We start from the raw sequence: 14600 nt of genomic DNA, 5'->3' as shown, positions 1-14600 counted from the left end.
TTCTAATCATGCTGAAATTGCTCGGTGGGCAGATGAGACCTCATTGTATCTTCAGTACTCCGGTTGATGAGGCTTCTGCTTGGTCCCTTATATATTTTAATTTGCATATAGTAGCTTTTATTATTCATGGAAAAGTGTTTTATAAAATGCCTTTAAGCACAGATTGTCTTCAGAAAAAAAAATCAAAGCTGCTGTGAGATTTATAAAAAATTAAGCCTAGTGTCACAACAGACTGATTATTTTTTCCATAGAATAAATGGAAAAACAGACTTTTTCTCTTTTATCTCTCCTCTGAAAAACAAATCCACCATTCCTGATAATAAATATGAATATGACTGTCTCATCCCTTAATGTGATTCTTGGAATGGATTTAAGATAGGTCCACAGAGAGATTCATAAGAACTCATCCATATCTCTGTCATAAAACAAAACCACAATGCATTAGTTAACGCTGCAATTCATTTTTACCTCAAGAAGGTGTCATATAGTTCCCCTGTTGCACTTAATAAATCCTGGTTCGATTTCTAGCAGGTATCCATCAATAAGAGATATACTGTGAAGCATCCCTCTGCTCTGTTGATTTCCTGTCTGCACACTGATCACACGGTGGTAATGAGGGGCGAACAGAGGTGGAAAATCATAGAGTAAACATCATTTTTAGGTATCTGCAGTCATTGTATGCCTCCCAACAAATCTAGCTTTATTGCTGTCATTATCACAAGTCTTGTCAATTAGTTTTACCTCAATAAAAGGAATTTACTGATGCTTTTTAGTCTGCATCATTTATGTCGCCTTCCACTCATCAAAAACATAAATAAACATAAATGGATGGGAAAATAACATATAGAAGAGATAATTTCTCTGGTGATCTATCAGTGAATAACACAGCACACATGGAACATGAAAAAATGATGAAGGAGAAACAGAGAAGTCCTTAAACATGACACAAAAGCATGTCTCCCAAATTGTCAAAACCTACGATATGTCTGAATAATACTCAGATGTGGGCTGTCAATATGACTGTGTCACTGTTCTTAAGCCTGGCATTCTTGACAAGATAATTGTGCTGATTTTCGGCCTGATCCTCCCCTTCCGATCCACATTAGCAAAGACTCGATTATTTGGATGGATCCAAAGAATATCTTGCCAAATTTTCCTGTGACGTGACATGTTAAGAGTGCTGTTGGAAGATGATCAGAGCCGCTGCTACTAACATGTTCAATACTTACCATCAGAAGTCCTGTTACGTTGGGGGGACACCAAGAGCAAGCTGACATGAGCAGGATTGTTGTGTGGGACGAAGCAATAGCCAATCAGGGAGCAAGCTGACTGAATGAAGCACAACAAACACAGCCATGAAACGATAGTTACTGTGAAAATTAAAGTAGATGGACATCCCGAAAGGATTTGTGGCAACAACAGGAGGGTTTACACGTGTCCTGTAAAACATAAGCACAATCAAACTGAAAAGGAAAGGAGCTTGACTGAAATTGCGACAATGGGTGTAGCAGGTGGCTAACAGCTAGCCACATTTAGCTTGTTGACTCTAAAGTCATGTTTGACCGTACAAGATTTGATAGTGGAAACTTTGGTTGTTGGTGAATAAATCTATTAGTGTGTGATGTGCTCTGTTGGTCATCTAATTTCCCACTACACACTAGAAGAGCAAAACGGATACATCTGTCATTATTTGTTAAGTATGGGGTCTTTCACATTAAAGAAATCCTTTAGGCTTAGGCTTTATCAAGTCGGAGCCTCCCCTGTCTAGAATTGCAAATATCAAACATGTTTGATTATCACAGGTTGGACTGCCTACCACTGAGTACCCACGAGAGCCAAAGGGAGCAGGCAGACTGAGTCAAGACTTGCACTTGATTCCATGAACTTTTTCAGCTTATGTGCATTGGCTTATGATTTTTGGTCTGCATGTAGATCATTAAAGGAATTAAAAAAAAAAAAAAAAAAAAAGCGCTTTGGCCCATGCCCAAATTCCAACAAGGAGTCCACCAGCTTCATATCAATTTCAAAATAAGACATTTTTGATGGTGCCAAATGACTGTAACCTATACAATCAGTATACATTATTCTGTGATCTTCTGCTTTCTTGCAAGACAACAGTACCACACTGAACACGCCCATATGCAAACATCTCATCATAGCACCCCCTAGTGATAACTGAAAGTGACACAAATTTGTCATATCATCAATACTGTTATTGTGCTTTACCTATTGAGCTCTGATTTGGAAAGAAAGGTCTCAATTATTGGCCACAGCACAGACAGGTTTCATTGAAGGATATCTGGCGATGGAGAGCATTTCGATATTTCCCCAATTTGACAGGAAGTATGTGCAAATCTAATACCAAACATCTGACTGCTTTCAAATTTCATGTGTAGCATCAAAGTCTGCCTCTGTATATATTCAAAGGTTAATTTCATCGTTCAGATGTAGCATCTCTACTGGGAACAGGATGTGACACAATTGGGCCATGTAGTGGCAAGCAATTCACTGTCACATCATTTCACAGAATGTCACTGCAACTCTTACATGAAACTTCTGATTTGCATCAGCTCTCACATGTATAATTAGGGTCTGCCCCTCTACACATTTAAATGTGTATTTAAATGTGTTCAGCGTGCTTTTGCTGATACACCACTTACTGTAAGAAAGTGGAAACATCTACTACATACAATGTCCTGTTTTTTCTCATTTCATATGATAAATAACAGCCCTAGGAGGATCAACATGCTTTCTGTGCTCTGCTGCAGTACACAGCATGAGCTGCTTGAACCAAAGTATTTCCACACTCCTGCGGTTACAACACACCCCAAAATGCTCCAGTGTGTGAGGGCCCTTCAGTGCAACCTGTAACTCCTTTTTCCAAATTTTTCTCTCTGTTTTTACAATTTTTAAGCCATTTTTGTTACTTTTCATCTATGCTTTACTTCTGTTAACTCATTTTTCCAACTTTAACCCATTTATTCTGTTTTAAGAAAAGAGGTTAACATTTCTGAAGAAAGCTATATACTATAGCATACATGAATGAATAGATAAATAAATAAATATACCAGTGCCTCAATAAGAGTATTTTTATTCAGGTAAAAAGAAAACGTAGTTATCACAGCTTAAATTTCTAATGGCCTATGATTTCCCTCACCTCCAACCCCCCCACCCCACCCCCATTTGGCTGGACCCCTTATGGGTGGCCTTGGTTGCATGCTATTCTTCCCGACCAGTAGGGTTTCTAACCATCCCATATTAGATGGAACATTCCATATTTCAAACCCGTTTGATGCCCCTTGTTGCATGTATTGATGTACTACTCTGTAGTCACTAAATGACACTTAAATGATCCCACATCAGCTCTGACACTGTAGCCCATCATGATAACATCCATCAAGTGAAACCTGTCATCCAATCACAGCCCCCTTGCTGCATCAGACATACAGCACCAAAGGCACTGAGATAACTTTCGTTCATGGTGTTATTCAGCTGTCTTTTGATGCACAAGTGTGAAAAAATGTGGATAAACTGCCAACAAAAGAAAAGGCTTTGTGGCTACAACAAGAAATAGAAAGCATGGAAGACATGGGCTAAGCTGGACAAAGGTGACTCAACAAAAGCTTTCTGCACTGTATGCAGTCAGGACTTAACAATAGGAGACAGAGTAGAGCATGAGCTAACACAGCCTACTGCTACTGAGATGCACAAGAAGGGCTACAGAAGCAAAAGGTGCAAGCAATACTGGTGCATTATTCGTGACAAAAGACCATTTGTAGCTGTCAAAGGCAGAAAATATGTCCACGGAAAAAGTGCACTTGGTGAGTCATACTTCTCTTCTGGATTTTCAGTGGGAGGCTTCATTCTGAGATTTATCTTACTTATTTTAAGGTTCACTAGAGTGGTTTCTTAAATTGGCGTCTGGGGACTGTCAGAGGTCAGTTAGGGGTTTACAGGGGGCCTCAAGTTAATGGTGGAATATCTTTCCTCTATAATATTTTGCTCTTTAGGTAAGAGAGAAACAGAATGTGAAACTTTTGATCATAATGTCATTCACTGTCTGTGATTAAATGCCAAAAATGATTCACTTCTGGAGGTCTGGGGTATAGTTTGAGCTAAGGGGTCCTTTTGGGAAAAAAAGCCTAACTTATATGAATTTACAAAATAATACAGTTTTAGTAAAACTACCTATCAGATAAATGTTTCATGTCAAACTCCAGAATCACACATCCCACCTACACTAATGTGGCACTGAGCTAAAAACACAATATTTTGTCCCTATTTGGCACAGTAAACATTTGCAACCCTAGATTTTATAACACATTATATAACAACACTTGTGGTGGATGGTCAAGTTTATCTTTTATCCCTCAATATCAGGTTGATGTTGAAAATGATGTCTGCTGTGTAAGATCTAAATAATGTTAGAATGACCTGATTTAGGTCCCTTCATCAGCAGCTGTTTAAGGTCTTTAACCTCTAAGCCTAGCGTTGTTTTATATGACAAGAAGAGACATGTCTTATTAAAACTTAAATAACTACTGAACCATAAATCAAAGCCACTTGTTTTTTTCCACTGAAATCCTGCAATGTGCTGTTTTAATGATAGTATCTATGCCTGCATTGCTCTTAGAGAACAAACTTTTTTCTAGCGAACCTGGAACTTTGCTGACTTTTTGGGTCTTTAAAAATTAAATCAATACCAGTAACTCTGGTATTGAATGTCTTTTTTATCCATTTTATAATCAATCGTCCCTGCTGCTAGGGGCTAATACTGTCTGCCATATTGTCTGCTGGTAACCCACAATGCATTGTGATGGGGCTGTGACAACCAATGGCAGGCTTTCTGTTGTCACATCATGATTTGCCAAACAGCACATGTGCAGACACTGGAGAAGAGAGCCCAAATGACTCATAATGAAGAGAAAGAGACACAGAGAGGCTGTGATGTGTCCCTCTGTGTTCCTGCAGATAGAAACTGATTTGAATATTGACTCAAATTCTCAAAACTTTTTTATAACTTTTTTTTAAAAATAAAATGTTAACATTATAAAATCTTTTCTTGTCACAGAATGATTTTCCCCCCCACTTTTTGGTTCCCAAGAGATGGGAGAACATGTTTGTGAAAAAAACAAAAAAAAAAAACAAAAAACCTTAGTCATTATGTTTACTGTGTGTAATACATCAAAATTATTGAGTTTTAATCTCCATTTAGTTTTTTCTCTTGTCTCGACAGTCCCATAACTTGTTAAAAATTCAAGTCACATTGCTGCAGCACACATCTTCCTAAAGCCAGGTTGTCCTGATAAAAGGATGTTTAGAGCTTGACTGTGCACCACAGGGTCGATGTTTTAAAAGCTTTCAAGACAAAAAGTGCAGGTGAGACTCAGTAGTAAAAAATAGTACAGGTCTCAGAGGGTTAATACATCTATCTCTGCTGCTTTCACAGTCAGCAGATAGCAGCAGACCGCAGGATGGTGGCACCTACACATCATCATCATCATCATCATCGTTATCATCATCATAGAACACATATTGTTTTGGGGTTATAGAGCAAGTTTAACAAAAACAAAACAAACCCAACAAAATTTTACCATGTTTTTACAACTATATTCTTGCACATTAAATACACAATGGCATCATTTTGGTGTCCCAGTGTGAAATTTCACATGGCTACATGGCATTACAAAAGCACAAAAGAGACCATGCAAACACAAAGTGGGAGTTTCATACTCAGACATGCAGACAATGTGCAGTTCCACCACACCAGCTCTGACTTCTCACACTTCCACAGTTTCTCTCTTTTAGGTCTCTGTCGCTACCTTCAATGTTGGATCAAAGGTGTAACAACGTCAATTTCTGCCTCCTTGTATTACTTACCTTCCCTTACAAGAGCAGACATCTCCTTCCTTTATCCAGTATTCTGAGAAAGGCAATGTTTGAGCTCAGTTCTCTCAACATTTCTGAATGAAGGTTTCCAGTTAAAATAATGGTAATTTGATATTTTCCCCCTTTTTGCAGCTGTTTTCCAATTTGTGTGTAATTTGACATTGCATCATTCAGGCATCAGCATGTTTACTCATCATAGTACTTTTTCCATTTACTCCCCATTTCCCTAGTTGCAGTGGTTTCACTTCTCTATGTGCTTTTGAGTAAAAAAGGGTCTGCATCCACAACTTACTTCAACTATTTGAAATCATTTTGGCAGTTGCAGCACATGCTCTCATGGGCTGCTGTATGAAAGGTTCAAATGGCTGCAGAAAAGGAAAGAGGAGGCACTTTTTGCTTTTATCCCGTGTCATTTTCTGCTTTAAATTTAGTGAAGAAAGGAATCAGCTCTTCTACTATTACCAGACTCCTTTCAATCTGAAAAATCTTTGATTTTGATGGGATAAGGCGGTACTTCTGCCACCTCTGGTGTTAAGACACAGTCAAAGTCACAAAATTGCTCCATTTGCAGTGATCCTGAAGCAGATAAAGCGACAGCCTGAGTTGATATTCCTTCATGAGCCTCGCTCTAAATTTTGGCTTAGCATTTTCAAAGGACAGAGAGAGGAGGAGTTAGCTGTGACCTATGTTGTAGGTCGGCTGCTTGTAAATAGACACACTGCCGTTGCCCTTCAAAAGAGAGACTTTCTCGCTGCTGTAATTCATCCATGCTGCTCTCTGATTTACGAAGTGTCGCTCGCAGACAGTTGGGGTGGTGCCTTTATCTCCACCTTGTCTTGCTAAATGAATTCCAAATGGCACACTGCCCGGTTATTTGTCAGTGCATTTGTTATTGCTGACAACCACAAGCCCCCCCTTTAAACAAATATAAATCTGTGGAAAACAATCGCTGAGCGAGATGCAGCGTAACCTTTTGAAATATCACGCTGGCCATCAGTTTCCATAGCCGATCATTCCCCAACGTCTCATGAAACATGAAAGCAATAGCTGCATTAGTCGTGTTAGGAAATACTCTGCTGTCTCTTTTTGTAATATCACTAACTGGAAATGTGACAGGATAAATATGCCAGTTTCATTTGACTGCAGGAGCCACACAGGCTTTCAATGACAAGAACTGCAGCCTTAATAATAAAAGCCTTACTTTTCATATAGCAACTCAACATAACACACATGTCATAACATGACAACGCACGTTTACTATGCAGAAGATTGAAGTTGAAATAACTCGTCTTTTAACAGATCATGAAATAAACAACTCATTTCATTTCCTTAAACACAGCTGTGTACAGTTTGATAGGGTTGAAAGGAAACCACGCTGCCTACATGTCACTAATTGTATGTTGGTTCACAGAGGGAGGAATAAACTCAAACATGCTCACAGGGGGCAAAACAAACCATAAGAAATTATACTACCATTAGCTGAGGCTTCTGCTGACACACACAGGAGGGAGTACGCAACGATTTAAGTCATTTCAAAGTAAAATTTACCAAGAGAATCATTTTATAATGAAGCACAAAACATCAAACACATACAAAATAACAGGCAGACAGACAAAAAGAAGAGATAAATACATGCATAATATATGTGAATTTCAGAGTCCCCAGAGAATAACTCAAACTCACTTTGGGGATCCGTAACATTTCTCAAGTTAAAGTTGTTTAAGGAGAAATACAGTGACAAAAATTGACTCTAATAACAGAAAATAACATCTGAATATGGTACGGGAAATTTTTCTTTTTCCCCTGAGGATAAACTTTATGAAATTGGTAAAGAAATTCTAAGTAAAATACGTAAATTAAATTGTATGAAGATCAATCAATAAATTAATCAATCAATTTGCATAGCACCAATTAATAATGAAAGTTATCTCAAGACACTTTTAAAAGAAGGCAGGTCAAGACTGTACTATCTCTTGTGGTCTATTATAATAGACCTGTGTTAATCATTAATACCACAATAAACACTAAACTATTATAATTATTATTTAATTAATTAAGCCCAGCATTAATCACCATGAGCACAGCACTAGTCCTATCTAGCCCTGTTACCGTGGCAACATAAACCTCCCCTCTAACAGGCAGTACTATGGAGTAGACCAGACTCATGTTGACAGCCTTCTGCCAAAGTATGTGATTTGTACAAAGGTAAGGCCTCTGTCTAGCAGCACTGCAATTATCCCTGAGTGTGTGAGTGATGGTTGTCCTTCTGGATCTTTGTCCCATCTCCACACAGGATCTGTGGAGCTCCATCAGAATGACCATCAGGTTCTTGGTCACCTTTCATTCCTAGGCTCTTCTCCCCTGAATGCTCAATTTGGCCAGGTGACCTGCTATTGGAAGAGTCCTGGTTGTACCAGCGTCTTCCATTTTGGAATAATGGAGGCCACTGTGCTATAGGGAACTTTTAGTACAACATATATTTTTTTTGTAGAGTAAATTTACCTGAGTAGATTTTACTCAAATTGAGTAAAATTTTACTCTGAAAAATATAACATTTGGTCCCAGTCTATTTGGAGTAAAATTCACTCTGTTTGTAGAGAAATGTTTTCAGAGTTGTATTACTCTAAAAAAGTGTTTTTATTTAACTCTTAATGATGATTGAGTACTCCTAGATGAACGAAATACAAACAACTCTACAGCAATTGTACTCACTACAGAGTAATTCAGACCAGAGTTTATTCATTATAGAGTTGTTTTTTCTCAATACAGTGTTGTATTTAGTCCTTTCAGAACTGTTTTACATTCCTTATAGAAATGTTTATACACATTATGTAACATTTTCTGCTCCAGATAGAATTGGGTAGTGGTTATGTAAAGCTGTATCTTACTCTAAAAAACTGACCTCCCTCTTTATATCGAGCTACATTTTCCTCTTGATAGATAATTCTGCCTTTCCACATATAAATGGCGTAACAAAATATGTTTTTGCCTATACATATTAGACAGTGTTCTAATATACAGAATAATACAGAAACAATTGTAATGAACATATGACAATGACTCTGGAGCAGAACCCGAGACAAAGTTAAGGAAGTTTATTTGACAACAATAGTGCAAATGATGGTGAGTGTACTGGCTGGTGGTTGGAAATAGCAACAGCAGAGAGACGGAGACGCTGTAGAAAAAGAGGACAAATGGAGTTAGACCCAGCAAAAAAGAAAAATTTAACTGAAAAATCACTAGATTATCAAAGGTTGAAAAGGAGTTACCTGACTAGAAGCTGTAGTACACAGGTGTCTGTAGGTTCATCACCAGGTGAGGAGATCTTGATTGCCAAGGATTAGCTGCAGCTGGGACACCTAACGAGCTGCAGCTGGGACCCTCAAGGAATGACGAAATACTATTTACTCTGGAAAAATGACTCCCCAGATTTTCCTGTGTAGCATTCCCCAGATCTGTGTCTAAGCTCTGCAGGCAGCTCCTTTGACCTCATGGCTTGGTTTTCGCATTGATATGCATTGTCAGCTTTGAGGCCTTCTACTGAGGGGTGTGCGCCTTTCCAAATCATGTCCAATCCATTTATTTTACCACAGGTGGATTGCAGTCAAGGGGTAGAAACATCTCAGCAAAGATCAAAAGAAATAGGAGAAGCCTGAGCTTAATTTTAAGTGTTTTGGTGGAAGACATTAGCGTGGATGCTGCTAAAACGCCAGTTTATGAGAACTTGATGACATTTCTTCATTAAAAGAAGAACAAAGAACAGCAGTGAGTTGTTTTCTTTTCAAAAATGACAAAAGTCGTGTACTGGCATGTCTATAGTCACCATGGTTCACATTATGTATTTCTACACAGAGATTTTACCTCTGTAGCTGTGCACGAGCACCTCAGTAGCGGGGACGGCGTCACGTGTTTTGTTGCTCTGATTGGCCCGCTAAGATGTGACAGACAGAACGTTCATCCAATTATTATTATTATTTTTTTTTTCCAAAAAAATGTATCCTGTCAAACTGTTAGCCCTAGCCTGCATGCTGGTCACAACAGTGGGAGGAGACGGGGAAGCAACATGCTCTGGGACTGTTGTTTCTGTGTGAAAGAGCAACATCTATATTTTATCTACTCTGAAAGTCACATAGATTACTTTTAACATGAAGTTAAAACATAATGTAGATTCAAAGAAATTGCTTTCAGAGTCTTAAGCATGGGTGTAGATCCTGAGTGTTGTTTTTCTTTTTTAAACAAGATAAATAATTGAAAGACAACATGCTCGGCTACAAGAACTTATGATGGATGTTTATTGTCTCGTTCGTAATGGATCGTTGGTTGCAGCCCTGCCAGTGAGCAATTAAAACGATCACTAAAAGTGACAGCAAGGCCCACATCATGGCTCCTCAGCTGTGGAGTGAAATAAAACTGCAGCCCACCCAATTCTTGCTGAGAATGGGTCCACTAACTGGTCTCATTGGACTTGAGCCATGTTAAAAGTATTAGTCCCAGTTAAAAGCTGCATGTCCAGTCTCTGAGAGGGTGTAAAATCATGAAGAATAAAAGTCCCATTTGTCATGGATCCTAGAATTACTAGTCCCACTTTAGCAGCCATTTGTTGTTGATCCATCACGAAGGAAGAAAAATGGTGGAATTTCTTAAACACCTGCAGTCTTGAATAATAATAATAATCTGGTCAGAACAACCAAACTTCACAATCATACACTGGCACATTAGGAACAAAGGCCTGATAAAGAAACCAAAAATCTGTAGAGAAACACTTCAGCGGCTGAGAGGAGGTGGAACTAATCCTGTGGTCAGGGAGGGGCTCTGTCTTGGGGGACATCATTTAGAAGCGGACACGGAGAACAGAGAGGCTCATGGGGAGCAGAGACTTTGAGACAGGTTTTGCAAACAGTCTGGAGGGCAGATGCAGTGACATTTGTTGTTGCTGGTGGGCCACTGTTTAAGCTACTGGGCTGTAGCATCATGTGCTTTCTCCGTGCTTGCATCATGCAGAGTACTTGTGATGGCAGCGGGTGATCAAACAAAACAACATCAATGCTGCACTCACCACAACCGAGTGCCTTGATATGATGGGTATAGAAGCTGAAATATCTTATATAAGCGTTTATTCTTTTTCTTTCCCCTCCCATGCTCTCGTCATTATCAAAGAATCAGGATTGCATCTATTTAAATATGCATAAGAGACTGAAAGCGGCTCAGGCTGATTGATGGGACCACACTGAAACAGATACAATTAGACGTAATTAAATCTTCTAAAGCCTATGCTGTTTGCCGATTACTCACTGGGAGATGATTCTATTTGCTGAGGGGCTTTGGTAATGTTGCACAAAACTCCCAGTCAAACAAAAGAAAGGCATAATCCCCCTCTTCTTATACTGTGGAGCCATCCGTCTGAATTCCATCTGCGGTGCAAACAGATTTCATTTACAGAAAAACCAAATGGCAGGAACAAATTGACAGCAGAGCAATGGTGATAAATAATTCAGGAACTTCTTGATAGGCATTTATCTATTTTTTTCAAGAAGCCTCCTTGGGTTAACTCCAGCCTTATTAGTGTTATTGTTGTGTTTTATAAAGTTTGGTATTCCTCCCTCCTCATGAGAGTACACATTGACCTTGCCAAATGTGCATGAAAAATGAAGCTGACTCCAAGAAATTCTTTTGGAGCACGGTGTTTGGACATTCATGTATGCATCTCCAGAGGAGCTCAGATGCTGAGGTGCTAGAGGTTTTCTGGTGGAAAAGACTTCATGCCGGGAAGAGACAGGGGTAGACTGGTGCTCAGTCTAATCCAAAGCAACTAAAAAGGGAGTAAACAAGCTGAAAGAAGAAGCCCAATGAGAAAAGGGTTAGTTCTGACAAAACCACTCAAAACACAACAGGCACCAAAGCTAAAAAACAAGGGGCTGAACAGAGAGGTTTAGAGTTGTTTTTGAGGTCTCCTTGGGTCAGGTTTTTTCCTCTAAAAGTGGAACTTTTGGTGGCAATACATCAAATCTTGAATTCAGCCTTGGTGCTGTGATGCAAGGAGGCTTTAGCAGTGGTGTTTACACCAGGGGGATACCTGGAAAAACTGTGCAGCAGCTCAGACAGTATAATATGAACACAAGTCACCTTAACATCACAAATTAACATGCTTTATTTACAGCATAAAAACAAGTCATTCATCCTTATGAGAAGCTTCATTGGCAAAACAATGGAGGAATTACAAAACCTAGATTGTTTAAAAAATTGATAAATGAGACAAAAAATAAAAAGATAAATGAAATCTAGTAAATAACACGCTATCAAAAGATTACTTGATACACACAATTAAGAATGAGATCAACAAATGCCTCTGTGCTGCCAGTAGCTGAGGCCAGCAGTAGTATGTTTTTAGGTTGTCTGTCCATCCATATGTCCTGGCCATTCATAAACTTTGCAAAAATGTCCACTTTTGGAGATCCTATGTGAATATCAGAGTCCCTGAGCTTCATGGTTTCTAGGTAATTCTTGTGAAGTGTTATGTGGAGAACCCTTTGACAGATTTTCTTCAAACTTTTTGGTATATCAGAGGTAAAGGTCAACATCGTCGAGCTTATGTGCATTCCTTACCTATGAACATTATATCTCAGGAAAACTTTGAGGGACTTTCTTCAACCCTTGCATAAATGGCCACTCTGACTTAAAGATAGCCAAAGCTGGATCACTCAGCAGGTTATGTTGCTAAATTTGGTACAGGAGATCAGTGACTTTGGAGAGATTGATGGATCAAATCCCAGCCAGAGGATGTCAGTTTGGGCCCTTAGGCAAGGTCCTTAAAACCTTGAACACCTGTTTACCTGTCAGATGTCACTTTGGATAAAAGCATCTGCTAAATTACATTGTAACATAAATAGATTAGATTTTAGAGATCATAGGTCAGATGTCATTGGACCTCACGTTCATTCTCTCATTTCGGGACAATTCTTGTGGATATCTCAAGAAAGCTTCAAGGGATTTGTGCGTAAATGCCCACTATGACTTAGACTAGAATCTGGAGGTCAAAGATCAAGGTTATAAGATCTCATGATCGGCCCTTGCTAATGACATCTCTAGGACTCAAACTACTACAAAAAAAGCATTTTTTCTTGACCAGCGACTGTACTTTAAATGCCCAGCAATTGGAAATCTCGCACAGGCATGCAACTATCAAGCAATATTTGTAGTTTTTTCTTTTTTCTTTTTTTTTTTTTAGGAGATTCCAAACAGACAGAGATAAGTCTTAAAGTTAAGTTTAAAAATCTGTTTTTTGTGAATCCCTGGGTTCTTGTTGCTGTCATGTCTGTTAAAGCACTTTGTAAACATTTGTTTTTAAAGGTGCTATATAAATAAAGTTTATTATTATTATTATTATTATTATTATTATTATCATTATTATATAAAATATCAACATCCAGGCTTATATGGAAAGCAACAATCACTGAACAGCCAGAAGATGGTCCAACCCAGATAACTAAAACCTTAACCCTCTCAGACTGACGTTATGACAAGGAGAGAATCAGGTTTTTTAAAGTTAAATTACTTTTGAACCATAAATTGTAGCCACTTACCATCCATTGTTCCATTCTAATGATGCTCTCCATGCCTTCATAATTTCATGAAGGTGGTACCACTTCTAGCAAGTCTGGAACTTGGGTGACTTTCTGTGGCATTAAAGATTAAATCCACACCAGTAACTCTGATATTAATGCCTTTTTAATCTATTTTTGATCGTTTCCGCTGCTAACTTAGCAGTAACCACCATAATGTTTTCCACAGTTGATGTCACATGGGCTCTGACAACCAATGGTGGGCTATTCCAGTGTCATGTCATATTTTGCCAAAAATGCGCATGTCTATACACTTTAAAGCTTTAGGAAACAGCCTGAATAACTCATAATGGAGAGAAAGAGAGGCAAAATGCCTGTGATGTGGCCCTCTGTGTCACTGCAGACAGGTGTAATGGCTCATAAACAGCCAAAACAAAAAAGCACAAGGAATTTTTTGTAAATATGTGAATATTTTGACAACTTCCAGTCACAGATTGATTTTTTTTTTTTTTTAACCTTCTTGGTCCTCAAGAGATGGGAGAACAAATTTGGCACACACATGTTTTTAAAGCCCAGGTTGTACTGAAAAAGGATGATCAAAACTTGACTGTGCACCACAGACTTGATGTCTGACAAGCTTTTTTTAAGACAACAAGTCACAGCAATACAAAAATTGGTAAAGATAGCTTTGGGCTTAGAGGGTTAAAATGGCATAGCGAGTGCAAGCCTAAATTGGGTTTACAGGGCATTTATACACCCATTCATTCCTAGATTCCCCTTTGAAGTCTGCTGATCCAAAGCCAGATAGGATATATAATCTCTCCAGAGACCAATCAGTCTACCTTGTGTCTCTCCCTGATTAGGCCATGCCAAAAAAATGTCCAAGGATAGGTGTCACCTCAACTAGCTCTCTACAGTGCAAAGACATAGTAGTTCCGCTACACACCCCCTCCAGATTTCTATGCCTCCCACTCAATCTAACCCTTCGTTTCCACATACATATAGTTATGGAGGTAAGTCAACAGAAAGTCCATTGATTCCTGCAGGAATCTCCGTGATGTCCAATGTTTTGGAGAAACTCCTCCCCTCTGTAATATTATGATCTGGAATGCGCTGCGAGAACGTTGAAAAGATTGAACGTTTGCGGTAGAT

This window comes from Cheilinus undulatus, linkage group 5 (genome assembly GCF_018320785.1).
Source record: "Cheilinus undulatus linkage group 5, ASM1832078v1, whole genome shotgun sequence".
NCBI lineage: Eukaryota > Metazoa > Chordata > Actinopteri > Labriformes > Labridae > Cheilinus > Cheilinus undulatus.
The sequence above is the reverse complement of the archived record's forward strand: the minus strand, read 5'-3'. Positions refer to the sequence as shown.